This window comes from Urocampus carinirostris, chromosome 2 (assembly GCF_059441175.1).
Source record: "Urocampus carinirostris isolate Australia breed hairy pipefish chromosome 2, RoL_Ucar_1.0, whole genome shotgun sequence".
Taxonomy (NCBI): Eukaryota; Metazoa; Chordata; class Actinopteri; order Syngnathiformes; family Syngnathidae; genus Urocampus; species Urocampus carinirostris.
Window position 1 is genome coordinate 64,457,616 of NC_142350.1, and position 26,626 is coordinate 64,484,241.

The 26,626-nt window shown below is 43.8% G+C and overlaps 1 protein-coding gene and 1 pseudogene across 4 annotated transcripts in view; both read left to right on the forward strand.

Annotated features, from left to right (window-relative positions):
• znf385d (zinc finger protein 385D) overlaps positions 1-26,626 on the forward strand; it is a 166,155-nt gene that overhangs the window by 21,313 nt on the left and 118,216 nt on the right. The gene's annotated exons all lie outside the window — the stretch shown is intronic.
• Positions 20,945-21,067, forward strand: LOC148372990 (U2 spliceosomal RNA; annotated as a pseudogene).

Genomic DNA, 26,626 nt, shown 5'->3' on the forward strand with positions numbered 1-26,626 from the left:
ATCTGTCTCTGTGTGCCCTGCGGCTGGCTGGCGACCAGTCCAGGGTGTCCCCTGCCCACTGCCCGATGATTGCTGGGATGGGCTCCAGCATCCCCGCGACCCTACTGAGGATAAGCGGTGCAGATAATGGAGGGATTGTAATAAGTGAGTGAGTTATCTGTCTCTGTGTGCCCTGCGGCTGGCTGGCAACCAGTTCAGGGTGTCCCCTGCCCACTGCCTGAAGATAGCTGGGATGGGCTCCAGCATCCCCGCGACCCTACTGAGGATAAGCGGTGCAGATAATGGAGGGATTGTAATAAGTGAGTGAGTTATCTGTCTCTGTGTGCCCTGCGGCTGGCTGGCGACCAGTCCAGGGTGTCCCCTGCCCACTGCCCGATGATTGCTGGGATGGGCTCCAGCATCCCCGCGACCCTACTGAGGATAAGCGGTGCAGATAATGGAGGGATTGTAATAAGTGAGTGAGTTATCTGTCTCTGTGTGCCCTGCGGCTGGCTGGCAACCAGTTCAGGGTGTCCCCTGCCCACTGCCTGAAGATAGCTGGGATGGGCTCCAGCATCCCCGCGACCCTACTGAGGATAAGCGGTGCAGACCAGTTAAAAACCACTGCAGTAGACCTCATTACTCCATGTTAAATTCAAACTCGCCTGCAAAGAAAATACAAAAAAATATTAGTACGCGTGGGGAAGGATGAGCCCAATTCCAGAAATCGGTAATAAATACGTACCGCGTCACATTAGATTTCTTACGAGCGGGGGTTTAACGAGGCGGCCTCCGGGGTCCAGGACGAGAAAAGTTCACGGTCCGTCCTCTACCTTACCCTTCAACATTCACTTATCTGTTCTCGGAGCTGTGTCGAGAGCCGATAGTAAAAAAAAAAATGTCTGGAGGACGACGACCGCCATTAATAATGAATCACCTCGCGGCGCTCTTTTCTCGCTTCCTTTTCCGTCTGGCGGACTGAAGACGGACGGAAGAAGCCGAGGGAGTCCGGCGGTCCGGGTTTTTTCCGTCCCTCGGCAAATAGGAAAAAATCCAATTATGATGAATCCAATTTTGATCGTTATTCCAATGTGATTAAACTCAGAGCGCAAGTATGATGAACCCCGACGAACGGATGGCCTTTTGAAGAAGCTCTATAACCCAAAACTCACCAATTATTTTATGCACTCGGCTAAAAATGAAAATATGAACGTGACCCCACTGGTAACTCACTGGAAAGTTATAAAAGAATTAAAATCAACTTCTAAGGGTTAAATCATCTGGTTTTAAGCTTGCTATGTCTGGATAATTTGCAGGACAGAGTAATAATAATGAACAGGGTTGGGTAGGGTTACTTTAACTGGATTACTTTCAATCACTTTTGGATTACTCCAATACCAAATATGCTAATGGAAGACAAAAGAAACTAAATATGAATAAAATGATGACTCACAACACGTGGTAAGCTTTCTCTCCTGGCTTTGATCTCTTTGATCTCCGGCAAAACTAACACAAAATGCGAGCAGGGTTGGGTAGGGTTACTTTAACTGGATTACTTTCAATGACTTTTGGATGACTCCAGTAGCAAATATGCTAATAAAAGACAAAAGAAACTAAATATGAATAAAATGATGACTCACAACACGTGGTAAGCTTTCTCTCCCGGCTTTGATCTCCGGCAAAACGAACACAAAATGCGAGCAGGGTTGGGTAGGGTTACTTTAACTGGATTACTTTCAATCACTTTTGGATCACTCCAATACCATATATGCTAATGGAAGACAAAAGAAACTAAATATGAATAAAATGATGACTCACAACACATGGTAAGCTTTCTCTCCTGGCTTTGATCTCTTTGATCTCCGGCAAAACTAACACAAAATGTGAGCAGGGTTGTGTAGGGTTACTTTAACTGGATTACTTTCAATGACTTTTGGATGACTCCAGTAGCAAATATGCTAATAAAAGACAAAAGAAACTAAATATGAATAAAATGATGACTCACAACACGTGGTAAGCTTTCTCTCCCGGCTTTGATCTCCGGCAAAACGAACACAAAATGCGAGCAGGGTTGGGTAGGGTTACTTTAACTGGATTACTTTCAATCACTTTTGGATTACTCCAATACCATATATGCTAATGGAAGACAAAAGAAACTAAATATGAATAAAATGATGACTCACAACACGTGGTAAGCTTTCTCTCCTGGCTTTGATCTCTTTGATCTCCGGCAAAACTAACACAAAATGTGAGCAGGGTTGTGTAGGGTTACTTTAACTGGATTACTTTCAATGACTTTTGGATGACTCCAGTAGCAAATATGCTAATAAAAGACAAAAGAAACTAAATATGAATAAAATGATGACTCACAACACGTGGTAAGCTTTCTCTCCCGGCTTTGATCTCCGGCAAAACGAACACAAAATGCGAGCAGGGTTGGGTAGGGTTACTTTAACTGGATTACTTTCAATCACTTTTGGATTACTCCAATACCATATATGCTAATGGAAGACAAAAGAAACTAAATATGAATAAAATGATGACTCACAACACGTGGTAAGCTTTCTCTCCTGGCTTTGATCTCTTTGATCTCCGGCAAAACTAACACAAAATGCGAGCAGGGTTGGGTAGGGTTACTTTAACTGGATTACTTTCAATCACTTTTGGATTACTCCAATACCATATATGCTAATGGAAGACAAAATAAACTAAATATGAATAAAATGATGACTCACAACACGTGGTAAGCTTTCTCTCCTGGCTTTGATCTCTTTGATCTCCAGCAAAACTAACACCAAATGCGACAGAAACAAAATGAAAATAAGTCGGAAACCAGACCGAATTTTGCTGTCATAAACATTTTAATTGATTTTGAATAAGGTTGTTTTGTTTGTTTTTGATTGAGGTTTACTATGTTTGTTTTTTTTTGTTACCCAATGCAAAATTTATTACAGCCTGGTCATCCTGGAAAAGGGGGTTACCACTTGTGAGGCTTCTTCTCAAGGTTTTTTATTGAGTTTTTCCTTGCCTGCATGTTGGTTTCAGATCAGGGGCAGGGTAGGATTACTTTAACTTGATTACTTTCAATGACTTTTGGATGACTCCAATACCAAATATGCTAATAAAAGACAAACGAAACTAAATATGAATAAAATGATGACTCACAACACGGGGTAAGCTTTCTCTCCTGGCTTTGATCTCTTTGATCTCCGGCAAAACTAACACCAAATGCGACAGAAACAAAATGAAAATAAATCCAAACAGCTTGCCAACATCATTTTTGCCCTTCCATGTATTCCGTTACGCCCCAAGCCTGCACAAAATTTAGTAATTACTTTTTAAATTTTACTCAAGTAAGTATTTCGATGACTACTTTTACTTCTACTTGAGTAATGTAATTCTGAAGTAACAGTACTTTTACTTGAGTAAAACCTTTGGCTACTTTACCCACCTCTGTTAAATAGTGAGGAGGGAGAGTTGTGATAAGAGGGATATAAAGACAAGTGACTGCCGCTGAAAACTGAACCTTGAAGTGGGTGACCAAATAAGATAAGGTCAAGAGAGATAGCCCCTGACAAGATTTCGGAGGATAGTCTCGTTGGACTCATGAAAAAGTGTAAGGGACCAGTCTACAAAATATAATAGCAAGGTTTTAAACCCTTTTGGATAAAGTTCATCGCTTGTCAAACAATTAAACTGTCACAGTTGCCATGGTGCCCAATTGGCCCCACCCAGATGGCGCCAGCTGGAGCTTGTTGACAGATTTGCTCCCTGTCAGTATTTGAACTCTGTCCAGTCACTCCCCTTTTGTCGGTCCGTCTGCGAATCTCCGTTTTTATACGGCTAACCACTTTTTCGGCAGTCCTGTGTTTTGGCTCCTGTTTTCCTCCCGCTACGATCCGTTTGATCTCGACCACTTCTGCTCTCCCGTCCTGAATTACGAATTGTTTTTATCTCGACCACGTCTGTTTTCCCGTCCCGAATAACGACCACGGCCTCGGACTCTGATTGGCTCCCTGTCCCTATTCAAACCCACCCCTTTCTGTCCCCTTTTGTCAGTCCGTCTGCAAACCTCAGTTAACACTAGGCAAGCCTTTTTCGACCCTGACTCCCACCTTTTTTTGCTCCTGTCTGTCCCCCGGCTACGACCGTTTTTTGATCCTGACCACTGTTACTCTCCCGTCCCGTCTACTCTCCTTTCCTGGCTTACTCGCTTACGACCCCGGCCACGTTTTTGCTCTCCTGTCCCAGCTACTGACCTGTTATTCCGTTGACTACACCGCCATTGCTCGTCATGGAATATCCACTTTCGCATTCAGAGCGACCTGCTTCCCGCGTTCAGCAACCACGCGATTGTGGGCGCAACCCCTTTATCTTTCTTCCAATGAAACTTTTGAGAAAGGCAATGCAAGTGGGTCCTGTCTCCATTCTGGTCCTGAAAGTATTTTTATTTTGTAATATTTTGTAGTATTTTGTTGTATTTCTACAGTGTTTCTGGGTGTTGTTTGCATGGGATATTTTTGTAGTCTATATGAATCCTTTTTGTAGTATTACTGTAGTTGTACTTTTGTAGTATTGCTGTTGTAATATTTCTCTAGCGATATATTTGTAATCCTTTTGTAATATCTATGTAGCAGTATTTTTGTATTGTAGTATTACTGTAGTGGTATTTTTGTAGTTATGTAGAAGTATTTTGAAGTATTTCCATGTTAGTAACTTTGTAGTTTTCTTTAATATTTTTTACTATTACCGTAAATTCTGGACGATAAGCCGCTACTTTTTTCCCTAACTTTCAACCCTGCGGCTTATTCAGTGATGCGGCCAATTTATGTCATTTTTCTAACAGCCGCTAGCGGCGCTCGATTGTTGCTACCATTAACTGCCCTGTCAAAGCTATATTATTATTATTAAAGCTTTGAAAACTCTCTCGGTGTACCGTCTTTCTTTGTAAATATGTGTCCCCCATGTATAATATGTATTTGCAACTGTATATTTTTGTAATGTATTTATTTGTATTTATTTTAGACACTTATTCTGATACGGGTGAACGAAAAATGAGGGGCGGAACAAACGCGGGTTGCCGAGTTTAAGTGGGGACCGCTAAAGGTGAGGGACAGACAAGGAAAGAAGAGGGGGGAAAAAGTTGGTTAAAGAAAAAGGAGTTGCGTGAGTAAATGTGTTCATCTGATATGTTTTCCCCACCCTTACCTTTGGAAATATACACTTTTTTCCTTGGATTACTTTCAACGGGACCCGGACTCTGCAGGTCTGCATCAAACCTTAAGTACCGGTATGATTTTCCGTTCATTTTCCCGGCTGTGATTTTTAAACTGTGGACTTTAACGAAGGACATTTAGTTTCAATCGCGGGACTTGAAGTCGGGTTTGTGTTAATTTTGTGTTTGCGTTACATGTTTGAATGTGGGCGCATGCGGCTTATATACAGGTGCGGCTTGTGTATGCACAAAATCGGTTTTCCTCTTAAAATGTGGTGGGTGCGGCTTATAATCAGGTGCGCTCTATAGTCCGGAATTTACGGTGCCTCAGTTGAGTTTTATTTGTATATTTGTTGTAATATTTCTGTGACAGTATTTTTGTTTCATAGTATTACTAAAGTAGTATTTTTGTGATCTCCGGATTGTGTGTGCACTCCTTTCCCTTCTCCCCAATAAAACTATTAGAAACGTTACGCGAGTGGGTCCTGTGTCCGTTCTGGTCCTGACATAAACCATAATTTTTTTTCAATTTTCTCTAAAGAAACAATCACAGGGGCAGCACGGCGGCGCAGTGGTTAGCGCGTGTGCGGAACAGTTCTAAGGTCTTGGGAACCTCCTGTGTGGGTTCAAATCCAGCTACCGGACTTACTGTGCGGAGTTTGTATGTTCTCCCCGTGCTTGCGTGGGTTTCCTCCGGACACTCCAGTTTCCTCCCACATTCCAAAGATTTCAGGTGGATTGGCCGGTCCAAATTGTCCCTAGGTGTGAATGAGCGAGCGAGTTGTCTGTCCCTGTGTGCCCTGCGATTGGCTGGCAACCAGTTCAGGGTGTCCCCCGCACACTGCCCGATGATTGCTGGAATGGGCTCCAGCATCCCGCGACCCTACTGAGGATAAGCGGTGCAGCTAATGAGATGAGATGAGATGAAACAATCACAATGAAACATTGATATTGAACTGTTGTACAAATATCACATATTTGTATTTTAGGCCCGCCTCACGTTCTCTGGTCTAGTCTGTTTTTCAGGGTCGGACCGATAGCATTCATTCGTGACCAGACAAACCACACCGGCCGGGGGTTTTGTTTTAAGTCTGTGATGTTTATGTATTTGTTGGCTTTATTTTCACATCCCTAAGCGTCTTCTTCCACGTTGTTGCGGTCCGGCTATTTACCATCTGGACCGCGGCCCGGCATAAAAACAAGATGTTATTCTAATTTATGTGGACAAATATTTGTGCCCGCTTTGAGTTGTCAGGAGTGTCAACAGGAGAGAGTACACACTCCGGGTTCTCTCTCTGGTTTGTTTGTTTGCACTTTCTTTGCTTTTCATGAAGATTGTGCTGGAATGCAATAGTATATTCACTTGCATTATTATTCAGTCTTTTGGAGTTTTTCTGAAACCAGGGTTGGGAAGGGTTACTTTAACTGGATTACTTTCAATTACTTTTGGATTACTCCAATACCAAATATGCTAATAAAAGACAAAAGAAACTAAATATGAATAAAATGATGACTCACAACACGTGGTAAGGTTTCTCTCCTTACCGGCAGTAGCTCAGGAGGTAGAGCGCTCGTCTTGGGATCAAGGGATCCAAGTTTGAATCCCGGCAAGCCTTTTTTCGACCCCTGACTCCCTCCTGTCCCGGTTTTGCTCCCGTCTGTCTCCGGCTACGACCATTTTTGATCTCGACCACGTCTACTCTCCCATCCCGACTTGCGACCCATTTTTTATCCGGACCACGTCTAGGGATCCCAGTTCGAATCCCGGCTCAACCGTGTCACATGTCGAAGTGTCCTTGGGTAGGACACTGAACCCCTAATACCCCCAATAAGCAGGTTAGCGCCTTACATGGCTGCAAGGCCGCTATTGGGAAATGTGGAGCACATTGTAAAGCGCTTTGGGAAGTCATTGACTTGAATGCACATCATTTCATCTTATTTTCATTTCCTGGCTTTGATCTCTTTGATCTCCGGCAAAACTAACATCAAATGCGACAGTAACAAAATGAAAATAAATCCAAACAGCTTGCCAACATCATTTTTGCCGTTCCACGTAATCGGTTACTCCCCAAGCCTGCACAAAATGTAGTCATTTTATTCATATTTAGTTTCTTTTGTCTTTTATTAGCATATTTGGTATTGAAGTAATCCAAAAGTCATTGAAAGTAATCCAGTTAAAGTAATCCTACTCAACCCTGTCTGGAACTACCGAATTTTTTGAACTGTCCTGTTCTGTGTTCTGGGACTTTTGGTGGAATTTTGTGTCTTTGATCTCTTAATGATAAGAGGTCCCAAAGGATTTTGGGGGGGGGTCTAAAAGGGCCCTCACATACTCCGCAGTTTTGTAAGTCATGTTTATTTGTATAGCCCTTAATCACAAAGGGTCTCAAAGGGCTGCACAGATCAAAGACTATTGCAAACTATTATTACACACTATTATGACAGCATCCCCTCATCTAAAACCTACATGAGGGCAAATGATACACATATTATCAACATGAAGTATAGGTTATTTATATGCTATAGAGTAGAAGTGTGTTTTAAGCATTTAGATGGACCAATAACTAACATTTCGGTCTTTTCAGAGTTAAGGCGCAAGATGTTGAGTGACATCCACTCTTTTATCTCAATGAGGCAGGCCTCTAAATTTCCACAATTTAGTGTGACAGATTCCTCCATCGGAAGATATAGTTGAGTGTCATCTGCGTAGCAATGGAAACTGATATTATACTTGCGAATAATATCCCCTAATGGAAGCATGTAAATGCTGAAAAGAAGGGGGCCGAGTACTGAACCCTGTGGAACACCACAGGTAACTCTAAAGGGCTCAGATGTCATTTCACCATATTTAACACAGTGCGTCCTATCTGAGAGGTAGGATCTGAAGCATAACAGGACAGTTCCTGAGAGACCAATCCATTTTTCCGACCGTTCTACTAGAGGTCGACCGATTATCGGGCGGGCCGTTTATCGGCACCGATATTTAGGAATTTGACGGATTTCGCTACATGCCTTTTTTATTCATTCGCCTGGCTGATTATTTAGACTCTCTATAGCACCCGAACTCTCCCTCCTCGCTACCCACCCCTTGCCTTCTGATTGGATAAGCAACCGGGGCGGAGCCACTCAGGCAAAAAAAATTCCGACTCCAAACGTTGAAGACTCCACGACATTCCCCCACATGTCTGAATGTAAATCAAGCCGCTCATAATATTAACATTTTAAAGTCTGTGGTAGTGTGTTTGTAATTAAGAGAAAGCGTAAAAAGTGTAGTTAACTTGTTCAAGGGAAGCAGGTTCAGTTGGACACACATATATTAGCTCTTATCATGACATTCGTTCATCACTTTGGCTCTAAAACAGGAGTGCCTACATTTTTAAATATCACAGGGTTCATTGAAATCTCCATTGCTTTTTGCACTATTCGTTTTAAGTTGATTAAAGTCAGGCAGCACGGCGGAGCAGTGGTTAGCGCGTGTGCGGCACAGTTCTGAGGTCATGACATCGAACTTCCTGTGCAGAGTTTGCATGTTCTCCCCGTGCTTGCGTGGGTTTCCTCCGGGCACTCTGGTTTCCTCCGACATTCCAAAAACATGCATTTCAGGTTAATCGGATGGTCCAAAATGTCCCCAGGTGGAAAAGAGTGCGTTATCTGTCTCTGTGTGCCCTGCGGCTGGCTGGCAACCAGTTCAGGGTGTCCCCTGCCCACTGCCCGAAGATAGCTGGGATGGGCTGCAGCACCCTCGCCACCCTACTGAGGATAAGCGGTGCAGATAATGGATGGATGTTAATAAGTGAGTGAGTTATCTGTCCCTGTGTGCCCTGCGGCTGGCTGGCAACCAGTTCAGGGTGTCCCCTGCTCACTGCCTGAAGATAGCTGGGATGTGCTCCAGCACCCCCGCGACCCTACTGAGGATAAGTGGTGCAGATAATGGAGGGATTGTAATAAGTGAGTGAGTTATCTGTCTCTGTGTGCTCTGCGACTGGCTGGCAACCAGTTCAGGGTGTCCCCTGCCCACTCCCTGAAGATAGCTCGGATGGGCTCCAGCACCCCCGCGACCCTACTGAGGATAAGCGGTGCAGATAATAGATGGATGGATGGATGTTAATAAGTGAGTGAGTTATCTGTCCCTGTGTGCCCTGCGACTGGCTGGCAACCAGTTCAGGGTGTCCCCTGCCCACTCCCTGAAGATAGCTCGGATGGGCTCCAGCACCCCCGCGACCCTACTGAGGATAAGCGGTGCAGATAATAGATGGATGGATGGATGTTAATAAGTGAGTGAGTTATCTGTCCCTGTGTGCCCTGCGACTGGCTGGCAACCAGTTCAGGGTGTCCCCTGCCCACTCCCTGAAGATAGCTCGGATGGGCTCCAGCACCCCCGTGACCCTACTGAAGATAAGCAGTTGCAGATAATGGAATAGATGGAACTCCACAATTCCAAATTCAACCCAAGCTCTTCACATGAACACTAAATTGGATTACTAAACCCTTGAGGAGAGAGTTGATGTTTTGGGCCAACTGGGCCCCGGGGGGGCTTCGTGCAATGACGTCCATCCTTACTCACCTGAGCCCCGACAGTCCAAAAGTAGAACTCAAATATTTACTCCTGCAGCAAAAAGAAGCAGCAGTTGTTGTCTTGAGTGTCTTTCAGTGTGCTGTGCAGGCACGCAGCAGATATTTATCAAGCTTCATCTCTCGTCTTGTAAATAAAGGCTGAGCCGGAGAGGTCGGTCAGTCCGTTGAATGCAATATACGCCATGTTAGGTCGAGCTGAACTCGATTACCTCTACCGAGCACAAAGCCATGGTTTGGTGAGATCATTTTAGAGAGGAAAAATGTTTTGCCGGGGTTTTGGATGCTTTCGTATTTTTCAAGACTGTGGGGATTTCGTCTGTCCGAAGCAATGTTCCCTCTAAGTTGCATGTGTGCGCAATCGCGCACTACCCAGAGCTTTTTCGCGCACAAGAAAATCTAGCCGGCTCACAAAAATCAGGGATCCTATTTGCTAATTAAGAAGACAATTAAGTCAAAGTTACAGTGCATGAAGGTGAAAATACAAGGGTTCCCCCTTGACTTTGTGTTCTAAATGCGGTATACAGAAGTCAAGGTCGAAGTAGAACAAAGTTGAGTAAAGTCAGTAGAGTTTTTCGAGGACCGGCTTCTTCGGCTCGGCTCACTAAAAGGCTCTTCGGGTTGTTTTTGTTCTTTGATCCCTACACGACCAAAATGATGTAAAATTTTGCGCAAAATGACTTAAAGGAAGGGGGAATAGAACAAAAAGAAGAAAATACCAAAATGAAAAAGTAGTGAAAAGCTAAGAAAAAAAGAAACAAAAGGAAGAGAAAAAAGAAGGAAAAATTCTGAAAAAAAGCCACAAAAAAGAAAAGAAAGATACAAAGAAAAAAAATTCAAGAGAACAAAAAGAAAACAAGCAACAGCTAGGAAAAAATAAACACTTTGAGATGTTTTTTAAAAGGAATTTAAAAAAAAGTAGGAAAAAACACGGAAAGAAGAAGAAAAAGTTTGTGTTGCATCTAAATAAACACATCCAGTCAAAAACAACCACCTGTGTCAAGAACCAGAACAGGATCAGGACCCAAACGCGTGACGTTCTCACGCAAGCCTTTTATTTTACGGGAAACGGGAAATCATGCATGATAGCAGTCTGGCGTGGAAAGACAGGAAGCCAGAAACCGATAAGATCTATTTCAATTGCCCGAGTTGATATCGGACAGATAGGGTCGATCCCGGACAGGACGAGACAGATTGGATGGATAATGAATCAGGATATCGAAAATAAACAGGACAAACTAGACAGGAACGAAAACTGGAAATAACAAAAAACAGGACGAAAATAGACAGTAACGAAAATGTAAACCAATATTAAACAGGTCAAAAAAAAAAAATGGGATCAATACCGGACCGGGAATACCAACAGGAAAACAGGACCGAGTCAAAATCTACGTCTTGCGGGGCAGAGGTTTATTGACGGACTGACAAATAATGTCTTTGTTTTCCTTCATCTTCTAGTACTTTCTTGGTGAAGAAAAAAAAATAAAATCAGCAAAATTGTCTAGAATAGCAGATTTTGCATCATTTTGCTCATTTTAAGTATTATTATCTGAGTATATTTACTTAGTAATATCAGCTGCCGCCTGACCTTTCATATAATTTTGTTCATTTTCATAATCTTGTGTCTCTTTATATTAAGTAGCAGTAGAAAATATTGGTAAAAAACGTTAAACGTTCTGCCAATATGACAATAATGTGAATCTGTGATTACTGATGTGACTCACCTTTGCCTGCTCATTTGGCGCCAACTGCCGCAGGTTCTGATTGGCTCCCTGTCAGTATTTGAACCCAGTCCTGTCTGTCCCCTGTTGTCAGTCCATCTGCGAACCTCAGTGAATAGTTGGCAAGCCTTTTTCGACCCTGACTCCTACCTGTCCCGCTTTTGCTCCCGCCTGACTCCTACCTGTCCCGCTTTTGCTCCCGTCTGTCTCCGGCTACAACCTGTTTTGCTCCTGACCCGTCCGGGCTTAAGACCTCTTTTGTCTCCGACTACGTCTACTCTTCTAGCTTACGACTCGCTTACGACCCCGACCACACCTTGCTCTCCCAGTCCCGGCTACCGACCCGTTTTTTTCCGTCCCTGACACCTCCATCGCTCGCTACGGAAGATCCGCTACCATGTTCGGATCACAATCCAAGTACGAGAGCAACTTGCTTCCCGCGTCCCACGGCAGCGCAGTGGTTAGCGCGTGTGCGGCACAGTTCTGAGGTCATGACATCGAACTTCCTGTGCAGAGTTTGCATGTTCTCCCCATGCTTGCGTGGGTATCCTGCGGGCACTCTGGTTTCCTCCGACATTCCAAAAACATGCATTTCAGGTTAATCGGACGGTCCAAAATGTCCCCAGGTGGAAAAGAGTGAGTTCTCTGTGTGCCCTGCGGCTGGCTGGCAACCAGTTCAGGGTGTCCCCTGCCTACTGCCTGAAGATAGCTGGGATGTGCTCGAGCACCCCCGCGACCCTACTGAGGATAAGCGGTGCAGATAATGGAGGGATTGTAATAAGTGAGTGAGTTATCTGTCTCTGTGTGCCCTGCGGCTGGCTGGCAACCAGTTCAGGGTGTCCCCTGCTCACTGCCTGAAGATATCCTTGAGGATAAGCGGTGCAGATAATGGATGGATGGATGGATGTTAATGAGTGAGTGAGTTATCTGTCCCTGTGTGCCCTGCGACTGGCTGGCAACCAGTTCAGGGTGTCCCCTGCCCACTCCCTGACGATAGCTCAGATGGGCTCCATCACAATCCAAGTACGAGAGCAACTTGCTTCCCGCGTCCAGCGAACACCGGATCGTGGGCGCAGCCCTTCCTCTCCCTTTCAATAAACTTGTGGTAAACGTTACGCAATTGGGTCCTGTTTCCATTCTGGTCCTGACAATCTGCAGTTGTTAAAAGCAATGTAATCAATATTTTTAATATAATTTTTATTTATATTTACAACCACATTGTCAAGTCATGTCATGTTTATTTGTATAGCCCTTAATCAGGAGTCTCAAGGGGCTGCACGGACCACAGACTATTATGACACCATCCCCTGATCTGGAACCAACATGAGGGCAAGGAAAAACTCAAAAACCTCAACAGGAGGTAATTGAAGAAACCTTGAGAGGGGACCCCACATGAGATAATCCCCTTTCCAGGATAACCAGGCTGTGAACTTGTCTTCATCTCTGAAGATTGTACAGTATCTCCAAGTAACTATTTTTTTTTTCTTTTTATGGTTTGTTTTCATTGGTCGAATGATAAAAGGACTTTTAATCGGGATCTAGTATGACCGGTTTAATGGAATACCCTCTGAAGGCACAGGTGTCAAACAGGCGGCCCGCGGGCCAGATCAGGCCCGCTAAGGGATTGAACCCGGCCCGCGAGACAACACTCAGAGAAGCGCAAGAGAAGAACAAGCTGCAGGTTGAAATATGTCAACTTGATGTTGCCAAAGAAAGGTGCCTCAGAACAAAGACACTGTACTGTATTTATTTCTTTTTCTTTCTCTCGCTCTCTCTCACTCTCTCTCAATTTCTTTTCCACCTCTTTTCTCCCACTCTGTCTCTGTCTCGTTCACTCTGTGTCTCTCTTTGTTTCCTCCTTTGTTCCTCTTTCTCTCCCTGTGTCTTTTTAACTTCTTTGGCTCTAACTTCCTTGTCTTTCTATTTCTCTTTGGATTTCTTTCTTCCGCTCCCTATCTTTCCCCCTCTCTCACGACTTCTCTTTTTATCTCTTTTGTTTCTCACTCTCTCTCTCACTCTCTCTCTCTCTCTCTCTCTCTCTTTTTTTTCACCCCTTTTCTCCCACTCTCTGTCTCTTTCACTCTCCTTCTGTTTTTCTCTTCCTTTGTTCCTCTTTGTCTCTTTCTCTCCCTGTATCTTTTTAACTTCTTTTGCTCTAACTTCCTTTTTTCCTTTTCTCTTTCTCTCTTCCTACCCTTCGCACTTTCTTTACTCTTTTCTCTCCTTCTATCTTTCTATTTTTCTTTGGATTTCTTTCTTACACTCCCTTTCTCTCCCCCGCCTCTCTCTCTCTCTCTCTCTCTCTTTTCCACCCCTTTTCTCCCACTCTCTGGCTCTGTCTCTTTCACTCTCTGTGTCTCTCTTTTTCTCTTCCTTTGTTCCTCTTTGTCTCCCTGTGTCTTTTTAACTTATTTTGCTCTAACGTCCTTTTTTCCTTTTCTCTTTCTCTCTTTGTACCCTTTGCGCTTTATTTTCTCTTTTCGCTCCTTTTGTCTCTCTATATCTCTTTGGATTTCTTTCTTCCGCTCCCTATCTTTCCCCCTCTCTCACGACTTCTCTTTTTATCTCTTTTGTTTCTCACTCTCTCTCTCTCTCTCTCTCTCTCTCTCTCTCTCTCTCTCTCTTTTCCACCCCTTTCTCTCTCTGTGTCTCTCTTTTTATCTTCCTTTGTTCCTCTTTGTCTCTTGCCCTGTCCTGTGTCTTTTTAACTTATTTTGCTCTAACTTCCTTTTTTCCTTTTTTCTTTCTCTCTTCCTACCCATCGCACTTTCTTTACTCTTTTCTCTCCTTCTGTCTTTCTATTTCTCTTTGGATTTATTTATTCCTCTCCCTCTCTTTTCCCCATCTCTCCTTTTATCTCTTTTGTTTCTCACGCTCCCTCCCTCTCTCTCTCTTTTTCTTTCTTTGTCCCGCCCTCTCTTCTTTTCCCTCCCTCTTTCTCTTATTTCTCAATCCCTCTTTTTCTTTCTCTTTAATCTACTAGTCCGGCCCCCGACTGAATGCCTGTTCTCTCGTGTGGCCCCCGTGTTAAAATGAGTTTAACACCCCTGCTTTAAAGGCATCCCACATAGGTTTTCGGCTCTGCTGAGTGGAAAATTTGCCAGGTGGGCTTCTCCCCACTACACTTTGTAGCATTACCAATATGTTGCATCACCAAAGCCATGGCTAAAAAGAAAAAAAATGAAACGGAGAATTTACCATCTGTGCTGGATAAACACATTTCGAGGCGATGTGGCGGCACCGCGGGCGGCCTCGTGTTGGCTAGTGGAGCCACGCATGGAAGCATATGTCGCACGGAAATTCATTTTGGACCTTCTAGCCTCCGCCGGAGAATTCACAGATGTGTGGATTACCCAGAATTCATCGGGGCACTCATGGCCTGAATCATCCTATGTTGTTTTCTGCTTGCTATAAGAGATGATGCTCCGGAGAATAGGAGTGTTGTCGATTATGAAGTGTCTTCTTCGGAACACCGAAGATGTAGAGCACTGGTGTCGAAGAGGCGGCTCGCGGGCCGGATCAGGCCCGCTCTGGGATTGAATCCGGCCCGCGAGACAACACTCAGAGAAGCGCAAGAGGAAAACAAGCTGCAGGTTGAAATATGTCAACTTGATGTTGCCAAAGCCAGGTGCCTCAGAACAAAGACACTGTACTTGTATTTATTTCTCTCTCTCTCTCTCTCTTTTCCACCCCTTTTCTCCCACTCTGTCTCTGTCTCTTTCACTCTGTATCTCTCTTTTTCTCTTCCTTTGTTGTGTCTTTTAACCTCTTTTGCTCTAACTTCCTTTTTTCCTTTTCTCTCTTTTCTCTTTCTCTCTTCCTACCCTTCGCGCTTTGTTTTCTCTTTTCTCTCCTTCTGTCTTTCTATTTCTCTTTTGATTTCTTTCTTCCACTCCCTTTCTTTCCCCCTCTCTCACGACTTTTTATCTCTTTTGTTTCTCATGCTCTCTCTCTCCCTCTCTCTCTCTCTTTTCCACCCCTTTTCTCACTCTCTGTCTCTTTCACTCTCTGTGTCTCACTTTTTCTCTTCCTTTGTTCCTCTTTGTCTCTTTCCCTGTGTATTTTTAACTTCTTTTGCTCTAACTTCCTTTGTTCCTTTTCTCTCTTTTCTCTTTCTCACTTCCTACCCTTCGTGCTCTCTTTTCACTTTTCTTTCCTTCTGTCTTTCTATTTCTCTTTGTATTTCTTTCTTCCTCTCCCTTTTTTCCCCCATCTCTCACTACTTTTTATCTTTTGTTTCTCTCTCTCTCTCTCTCTCTCTCTCTCTCTCTCTCTCTCTCTCTCTCTCTCTCTTTTTCTTTCTTTGTCCCACCCTCTACATGAGTCAATTCATTCAAAAGAGAAAAATAATTTTGGATTGCCGGAAACTCCGCAAAATGTAACTTGATGTCAAGTTTTGGACATGTTTGATAATGAATTATCTTGCCACACTTGGGATTATGGTGGCTCACTGTTGTTTCAAGCGTTGCTCACCGACTTTGTGTGAACGCTCGGACCCCTGCAAAATTACAGGGAACATTGATTATTATCATTTCATACATTTGATGAAATCATCAAATGACACACAGTGAAATCAAATGTGCTGAAGAATTAGCTTTTGTCTAGAGAGTGTGTCTGGCAGTTTTTTTTAATTTTGTCTGAAAATATATGATGTCTCTCAATTTTTTTTAAAAACATTTTTTTGCTTTTATGGCTCTTTGGGTCAAAAAGGTTCCTTTGTATAATTCACCAAAGCAAACCAGGGAGTTACATCATCTTCCCAAACCCTTTCTCGAGCTTTTAGATCCATACGTGACGTAATGTCGAGAGGAATGAGCCACATAAGCAGCTTAATGGGCCGAATTGAATCTGTTCCCATTTGTTTGCTGTCATGGCCGACCTTTGAACTGATACATTTCAGTAATCCATTACGGCAAAACAAGCCTAATCGAATGTGCAGGTTTTCAAATGGTACTGTCCGATCTTGAGGTGAGGAAATACGGTGATGGGGCTTTAAAACGAGCTATGGAGAACAATATTCCCCAGTTCACGGATCCTCCAACTGCCAGTGTTATAGGGGCACCACATGCTGTGGTGTGTCTTGGGCAAGTACAGCATACCTGTCACGCTCCAGGACCCCATGCCCTTACAAACTGTCGTATTTTCCCTTACATAATACAAAATAATCTTACACCATATTTTTTTCTCCAAACGTGTTTATTTATATAGTTTAACATGTTATATTGTACATGTGTTTCGTTATATCATATATATTGTTAATGAACATTTTGTTGTGGGATACTGAGTTGCTCGACATGAATGCTCGACATGAAGGTCAAAAATAAAGTCGCTTGGACGTTCACTGTAGAAAGAAAAAATACGGTATTTTCCGTACTATAAGGCGCACCGAAAAGCCTTTATTTTTTTCAAAAGCTGACCATGCGCCTTATAATACAGTGCGCCTTATATATGGATCAATATTAAGTCGCAAAGTCTTGCAACTAAGGCAAACAGCCGCCGACTGGATTTTCCCCCGAAGGCGAAGTCGTCCGCGGTGTATGCTGGGATTTATATACCGGCGTTTCATTGGCTAACCAATGTGTCAATCATCATTTGAATCAGTCACTATTGGCTAAAGTTATTCGGAGGTAAAGGGGGCGGATCTTTTTATCATTTACAGGCTCGCATAGGCTAAAGGGGCGAAACAAAGCCTGCGATTGGCCGAAATAGATGAATGTGAACCACACGTTGGGTTGCACTACGGCATAGAGAAACATTTTTTAATATTCTGTATTTGTAAATATTTTACTCTCCTGGATTTACTACACTCACGGTTGTAAGAAGACCATGGTTATGTATCAATATTGAAGGTGATGGCTGCAAGAGAACTTAGGTGAGCTATGCGGCTTTATATTTTCCCGGTATCTCTTTTTAGAACGATCTTGATGTTTCTGTGATGAGTCTATTTTTATTACTATTACATCTGTCCCTCCGTCCGTCTGTCCATCCATCCATCCATCCGTTCATCTTTCCATCCATCCATCCATCCATCTGCCATCTTTTTACATACATACCTACTTACCTACATACCTTCCTACCTGCATGCCCGTCCACCCGCCCATCCGTCCATCTGTCCTTATGTCTTTCTGTCCATCCACCCAACCATCCATTCATGCATCCATCCATCCATCTGCCATCTATTTATATACATATCTCCCTACCTACTTACCTACGTAGCTACCTATCTGCCCACCTGCCTGCCCGTCCGCCTGTCTTTCTGTCCGTCCCTCTGTCTTTCCGTCCGTCTATCCATCCATCCATCATCCACCCAATAAGTATAGACATTAGAGTGGAAAAAAAGAAGCAATCTGTGGTGAAGCCCTTCTGAGTTAGGCCCAAAGGGGTCCAGCTGCAAATATTCAGGCAGTTTAGTTGTGCATGAGCCTCACTTTTGGTTTAGCATGTTCTTTTATTATTTTTATGAGCTGATGCTGTCATGATTACCTACAATGTAGGTCCTACATGCTTCACTATCTAAACCCACTCCTATCTGTCCCCCTTTGTCAGTCCGCCTGCAAACCTCAGTTTACACGAGGCAAGCCTTTTTTTCGACCCTGACTCTAACTTGTTTTTTGCTCCTTTCTGTCCCCCGGCTTCGACCCGTTTTTGATCCTGACCACGTCTACTCTCCCGTCCCGGCTTTCGACCTGTTTTTGTCCCCGACCACGTCTACTCTCTTTTCCTGGCTTACCACTCGCTTACGACCCCAACCATGTTTTTGCTCTCCTGTCCCGGCTACTGACCCGTTTTTCCGTCCCCGACACCGCCATCGCTTGTTCCGGAAGTTTCTCTTATTTCTTTATCTCTCTTTTTCTTTCTCTTTAATCTACTAGTCCGGCCCCCGACAGAATGTTTGTTCTATCGTGTGGCCCCCGAGTTAAGATGAGTTTGACACCCCTGATTTAAACCCACATCTATCTGTCACCGGTTGTCAGTCTATCTGCGAACCTTAGTTTACTCTAGGCAAGCATTTTCGACACTGTCTCACTCCTGTTTTTGCTCCCGTCTGTTCCCCCGGCTTCGACCCGTTTTTTGATCTTGACCACATCTACTCTCCTCTCCTGGCTTTCGGCTCGTTGCTGATCCCAACCACGTTTTTGCTCTTCTGTCCCGGCTACTGACCGTTTTTTTTTTCCGTTCTCGACACCGCCATCGCTCGCCACGGAAGTGCCACTTCCGTGTTCAGAGCGACCTGATTCCCGCGCCCAGCGATCACCGGATCTTAGGGGCAACCCTTTCCTTTCTTCCAATAAAACTGAGAAAAATGTAACGCTAGTGGGTCCTGTCTCCGTTCTGGTCTTGACAGATGCCGCAACTTCAAAGGCTAAACAAGAGCTGGCGTTAACTATCAGGCTTGACTTTCCATTGTCTTATTTTTACGAGAACCCGAGTGGACATTTTAGTCTTTCACAAAATAGAAGATGGAGGTCGGATTGCCAGCCTGTCCTTTGATGCGCTCTTCTGATACAACTATTTACGACATCCATCTAATGCTTTCTGTTAAAATGGTGTTTTTTTTCTCTGATAGACTCAAAAGATACTTCCGGTAAGCCGGGAGCGAGCTTTATCACATATGTCATTCAAGGCTCTCGTCTAGGATGCTATCTGATATGAGATGTTTGGAGCCACGGTGATAAAAATGACATACGTCTCTGATGCCTTGTCCTTAATGTTCCTTTTGCGTTCTTTTAGTTTTAAAATGATAGAAAGCGACACACACTGGTCCATTTGGATGCTAGCGCTGTATATTTGCAGGGTTGGGTAGGGTTACTATAGCTTGATTACTTTCAATTACTTTTGGATGACTCCAATACCAAATATGCTAATAAAAGACAAAAGAAACTAAATATAAATAAAATGATGACTCACAACACGTGGTAAGCTTTCTCTCCTGGCTTTGATCTCTTTGATCTCCGTTAAAACGAACATAAAATGCGGCAGAAACAAAATGAAAATAAATCCAAACAGCTTGCCAACATCATTTTTTGCCGTTCCATGTATTCCGTTACTCGCCAAGCCTGCACAAAATGTAGTACCGTAAATTCCGGACTATAAGCCGCTACTTTTTTCCCAAATGTTCAGCCCTGCGGCTTATTCAGTGAATTTTTCTAACGGTCATCAGCGGCGCTGGAGTATTAAAGGCACATGTGTCAAACTCACGGCCCGCGGGCCACACCCGCCCCGGCGTACAGTTATATCCGGCCCGCAAAATCCTTTTATATACATCTACTATAATGGCCCGGATCTATGAAACCCTGATAACTTTCAAATTATACTCGGATACTAAAAACCACAATGGCTGAGAAAATTATGTTAACTGACTTTGTCGGTAAACCCGTGTGTCTTATTTGTGGAGGTTTTTTGGCCGTTATTAAGGAATTTAATGTAAAACAGCACTACAAGACAAAACTTCAGAGTAAGCTGAAAAACCTTGAATCCAGAGAAAAGATAAGAAAGTTGAAGAGTTAAAGAAGAATATTTTCATTTTTACAGTTTTGACAGGAGATATTCTTATGGAGAGCAACGATTTTTAATTCATTTAATGTTTACTCTTTTTTATTCTGGAATAATATTCCTGACTGTTTTAAATTCATATATATATATATTTCTTTTTTTAAAAAGGAAAGTGTATTCAATAAATATTTATCCTGTTCGGCCCGCGACCAAAGTTGTGGTTTGAGTTCTGGCCCTCTGTATAATTGAGTATGACACCCCTGATTAAAGGTAAGATTAAGACCAGTAGAATATGTGCGTTAAGAAAGACTGCAACCTCTAAGTTTAAGTATATATTGTCTGTAAGGTTAAGGTACGTTCCGATAATGAGGAAGACGCCCTTGATGGCGGTGGTTATGAGGAGGAAGTTGTGGATTTCACAATTAAGGGATGCTTTGTTTTTAACAAGCACGCTTGATACATGGCGAGCGTGATCCCAAAAAGCGTGTTGGTACCTTTCAAAGGCACGGTTTGGGATGAAAGTTATATTATTATTATTATTAAAGCTTTGAAAACTCTCTCGGTGTACCGTCTTTCTTCGTAAATATGTGTAACCATGTATAATATGTATTTGCAACTGTATATTTTTGTAATGTATTTATTTTAGAGATTTATTCTGTTATGTGTTCAACGGACGGATCAAAAATAAGGGGCGGAGCAAACTCGGGCTGATGGGAATTGGGGTAAAGCTGAGTTACCGGTAGATCTGTCTGTTGTCGCAGCGGACAATAGTGGATATATATTTTTCCCACCCTTAACTTTGGAAATATACATTTTGTTTCCTTGGATTACTTTCAACGGGACCCGGACTTTACAAGTCTGCATCATACCTTAATTACGGGTATCATTTTCCAATCATGTTGCTGACTGTGATTCTAGATTTGTGAACAATCTATGTTGTCAACTGTGGTTCTGGATTTGTATATTATCTATGAAGGATATTTAGTTCCAATCGATTTTCGCAATCGGGAGATGGTATAAGAGCTTGCTCTGTCCACTCCTTGCATCGGCCCGGTATTGCAGTACCTCCGGGAACGGTGCATTCGCACTGATCGCTGCTTGGCCCTGTGGCTAGGACCTTGACTCAGCCTCTTGGCTGAGAGCAAATGTCTCGGCCCCTTGGGTTTGTAGCATATTATGATTTGACCGATAACGGATGATGGATAATTGATAAAGAATATAGAACAATAAACCTTACAAAATCCCTGTTATAACCGTGGAACTCATAGCCTGGTCTGAGTTGAACTTGCCATTGTGTCGCGAGATTCAGTACGGGCGCACGCTGCTTATACATGGGTGCACGCGGCTTATACACAAGTGCGGCTTGTGTAAGTACAAAAGTGGCAGATCACTTAAAAAATGACGGGTGCGGCTTATAAACAGGTCCGGAATTTACTGTAATTGTATTCATATTTAGTTTATTTTGTCTTTTATCTTTTATTAGCATATTTTGGAGTAATCCAAAAGTAATTGAAAGTAATCAAGTCAAAGTAACCCTACCCAACCCTGTATATTTGTCTCACGTTAAATTGATTATAGCAGACTGGTTTAGTACTTTGACATGGTGGTGACCGTTGATGAGATTTAGGAGTTCCATTAAACATGGCTGACATTCATTAAGGCTGGAATGTACCATTTTCTGTCTGGTCATGTCTGTTCAGGTTGCCGCTGTCATGTTATCTCCTCGCAGCTTTTCAAAATAAGGGAGGGAAGAAAAGCCTATTAGCAGTCTTCTCTTTTTATTGGCATTCAAATGGGGGTCATTGGAAGTCCAATGGAGTCTCATGAAAAATGGGTGCATGCTTTTTGTATTAAATTTTGTTTGGAGTGCATTAAATCACAACAAAATGAATGTCTGTTGTTTTATGTCTAATTTCGAGGAAATGGAAGCTAGTACATCTTGAATGGAGCCTTTCTTTGAAAAATGCACTGGTTCTCAACTACCTTTGTGACTCAGATATTTGGGAGTATACAGTAATCCTTCGGTTATCGCGTTTAATCTATCTATCTATCTATCTATCTATCTATCTATCTATCTATCTATCTATCTATCTATCTATCTATCTACCTACCTACCTACCTATCTACCGGACAGGACGAGACAGACGGGATCGATACCGGATACTGGAGCAAGATACCGAACAGGACGAGACAGGCGGGTTCGATACCAGATACTGGAGCAAGATATCGGACAGGACGAGATGGACGGGATCGATACCAGATACTGGAGCAAGATACCGGACAGGACGATACAAGCGGGATCGATACCGGAAACTGGATACACGGGCAGGGCAATGGGCAACCGTGACAATAACAACTTTTTACCTACCTACCTACCTACCTACCTACCTACCTACCGGACAGGACGAGACAGACGGGATCGATACCGGATACTGGAGCAAGATACCGAACAGGACGAGACAGGCGGGTTCGATACCGGATACTGGAGCAATATACCGAACAGGACGAGACAGGCGGGTTCGATACCGGATACTGGAGCAAGATATCGGACAGGACGAGACGGACGGGATCGATACCGGATACTGGAGCAAGATACCGAACAGGACGAGACAGGCGGGTTCGATACCGGATACTGGAGCAAGATACCGGACAGGACGAGACAGACAGGATCGATACCGGATACTGGAGCAAGATATCGGACAGGACGAGACGGACGGGATCGATACCAGATACTGGAGCAAGATACCGGACAGGACGATACAAGCGGGATCGATACCGGAAACTGGATACACGGGCAGGGCAATGGGCAACCGTGACAATAACAACTTTTTACCTACCTACCTACCTACCTACCTACCTACCTACCTACCTACCGGACAGGACGAGACAGACGGGATCGATACCGGATACTGGAGCAAGATACCGAACAGGACGAGACAGGCGGGTTCGATACCGGATACTGGAGAAAGATACCGAACAGGAAGATACAAGCGGGATCGATACCGGAAACTGGATACACGGGCAGACCAATGGTTAACCGTGACAATAACAACTTTTTACCTACCTACCTACCTACCTACAACACATCCAAAAATGAAGAAAAACAAAAAGGGAAAAGGAGCAAAAAAACACACACAAAATTTTTGGGACCATGGCCAACCCAAACACCCAAACGAGTTAAGCACCTCGGCACCCAAGTCGGTCATGGTTTCGTCCCTCCAGATGAAACGGAACACAAATAAGCGACCATGTCACTCGGGTCAGGGTGACACAACACACTCTTCTGTTCAACAGCAAGGCCCGACAGCTTTCGCCGGTTTACCCCTGCCGCATCATACAGGTGCCCTGGCCATCTTTTAGAACATGTCCAAACATCCCACTATGAAATGAATGAAATGATCTGCATTTATATAGCGCTTTTCAAGTCATTGACTTCCCAAAGCGCTTTACAATGTGCTCCACGTTTCCCAATAGCGGCCTTGTATTGCAGCCATGTAAGACACTAACCTGCTTATTGGGGGTATTAGGGGTTCAGTGTCTTACCCAAGGACACTTCAACATGTAACACGGACGAGCCGGGATTCGAACTGGGATCCCTTGATCCCAAGACAAGCGCTCTACCTCCTGAGCAACTGCCGCCCCCAAAACTATCCTTTTACAACACCTCTCCACTCATTCCTATCACCAACAAGAGCTCTGGCTTCCACTATATTTAGACGTCTTTCCTGCAGTGCACTCATAACATCATCCATCCACGTGAATCGCGGCGTTCTTCTTGGTCTCTTTCCATTTACTTCTGCTCCTTAGATCCTCTTCAACATTCGCTCCTCATCCATCCTCTCCATGTGCCCAAACCATCCGAGTACTCTCTTATCCACACGCTGGCTCAGTTCCACTACTACTCCAGTTCTGTCCCTCACAATTTCATTTCTCAATCTATCCAATCTTGTCACTCCCAACATAGTCCTCAAACACTTTATCTCAAAAACATTTCATTTCCTTCTCAAATTCGCATTCAGGCTCCAAGTCTCTGCATCATACAACACAGTCGGCACAATCACACTCTCATACAGTCCCCTCTTAACATCTATACTCATACCGTAACAAATAACAACTATTGATCTACAAATACAAACACAGAATTAGAGTTGAATGAATGTTTTTTGTTGTCATAATACAAAAGTACAACAAAATTGGCGGTATTCTCCTTTCAGTGTAAGAAAGCAATGCAGAGAGCAGCTATGTAGCTGCATGCTACCACCGGGTATCCTTTAGTTGAGCCAGGTTTCCGTGATGGTTAAGATACCACTGTCCCGTAATGGTTTCCAGCGAGTTGTAGTTCCAGGTCATTTGTTATATGGGTAATGGATCTGGCGTTGGTGAGATACAGGCTCGGCAGGGGTAGATTGTGAGTTGTAAGGGTTGTTACGTAGCCTAGCCGCAGGTGGGAGCCGGGGGACAGAGTCGAAGTGCCTAGTGTTAACTCAGTTTTGCAGACGGACTGACCAAACGGGAGAGATAGGAGTGGGTTAAAATAGGGACAGAGAGCCAATCAGAGTCCGAGGCAGTTGGCGTATTTATTTTAGACACTTATTCTGATATGTTTTGCACGGGTGAACGAAAAATGAGGGGCGGAACAAACGCGGGGTGCCGAGTTTAAGTGGGGACCGCTAAAGGTGAGGGACAGACAAGGAAAGAAGAGGGGGTAAAAACTTGGTTAAAGTCAAAGGAGTTGCGTGAGTAAATGTGTTCATCTGATATATTTTTCCCACCCTCACCTTTGGAAATATACACTTTTTTCCTTGGAATACTTTCAACGGGACCCGGACTCTGCAGGTCTGCATCAAACCTTAAGTACCGGTATCATTTTCCGTTCATTTTGCCAGCTGTGATTTTTGGACTGTGGACTTTAATGAAGGACATTTATTGTTCAATGTCAATAAAATTGTTCAAACCAAAAAAAAACCAAACATTTAGTTTCAATTGTGGGACTTGAAGTCGGGTTTGGGTTAATTTTGTGTTTGTGTTACATGTTCAAATGTGGGCGCATGCGGCTTATGTTCAGGTGCTCTCATGTCCAGCATGGTCGCCGTGGCGACCGGCTGGCCCCGCCCCCTGGGCACCGGCTGTATCAGATCGTCTAATTTTCGTGTGTGCTTCTTAAGGGCGGGTTGTGGGTATTGCCGGTGGCTGGTTCATTGCGTTTTCTGTTCTGCCTTAACCTGTTCTGTTTGACTTGAGGAAACCTGTGTTAGCCCGTTCTGAGTAAAATCCTGTTTTGTGAGTATTCCCAGTCTAAGTTCCTGTTTGCCTGTGAGCCTGTTTTTGTTTTGTTTTGTCCCTGAGTGTTGGACAACTTTTATTTTGCTAAATAAAAGTAACTGGTCGTTACGCGATTGAGTTCATCCTTCCTGCCTACGATCTGGTCCGGTCCTGTGACAGGTGCGGCTTGTGTATGTACAACATCGGTTTACCTCCTAAAATGTGGTGGGTGCGGCTTATAATCAGGTGCGCTCTATAGTCCAGAATTTACGATACTTGTTAAATTGTATTTTATTTTTAATTCATTATGTTCCAGGGCTTCAGCTTTTAACTTACAGCGAGGTATTAGCACATCACCGGATCATACCGTGTATGTTTTGACATATGCATTAGTGATTCTACATCGGAGTACTTAAGTTAATCCGTGGCTGTAATTTACCCCTCCCCCAATGCAGTCTGTTGCCACGGGTACGACTGTTCTGGTGCAGAAGGATTTATAACATTCAGGCATGCTAGTGTTACCCGTGTTCTCGTATAATGAGAAGATCTCATCTCATCTCCCGTACCGCTTATCCTCATTAGGGTCGCGGGGGGGCTGGAGCCCATCCCAGCCATCTATTTTCTTTTATTTGATTCATATTTAGTTTCTGGGTTCTCATTAGCTGCACCGCTTATCTTCAGTAGGGTCGCGGGGGTGCTGGAGCCCCGCCCAGCAATCATCAGGCAGTGGGCAGGGGACACCCTGAACTGGTTGCCAGCCAATCGCAGGGCACACAGGGACAGACAACTCATTCGCTCATTCACACCTAGGGACAATTTGGACCGGACAATTCACCTGAAATGTATGTTTTTGGAACGTGGGAGGAAACCGGAGTGCCCGGAGGAAACCCACGCTAGCACCGGGAGAACATACAAACTCCGCACAGGAAGTCTGGAGCTGGATTTGAACCCACGACAGGTATCGTCTTTGATATCAAGGTTGTGAAACATAGTATGCGTCAAGATTAGATATGGCACTCTATGGTAACCATGTATTTTCCGCACTATAGGGAGCACCGGGTTATAGGGCGCACCCCAAAAAAATAGTTTTTGGTCCTATATTTTCCATACATAAGGCGCACCGGATTATAAGGCGCTACAATGGGAACGTGGACAAAACAGTCAGATCGTGCAAACTTATTACCCCCTTAACATTCCCAAAGCTTGCAAAGACGCAAATACGTGTCGAGAACACGTGCGGATGCGGTGTCCGTACGATGTCACTCAAATCACTCATCGTTCCATCATTCAGAAGATTAAAGTCTTGGGATTCAAGAAATGCCAACCATTCCTTAGTTTCTATTTTCTTTTTCGCTCGCAACTTTGCTGTGCATGTGACAATAAA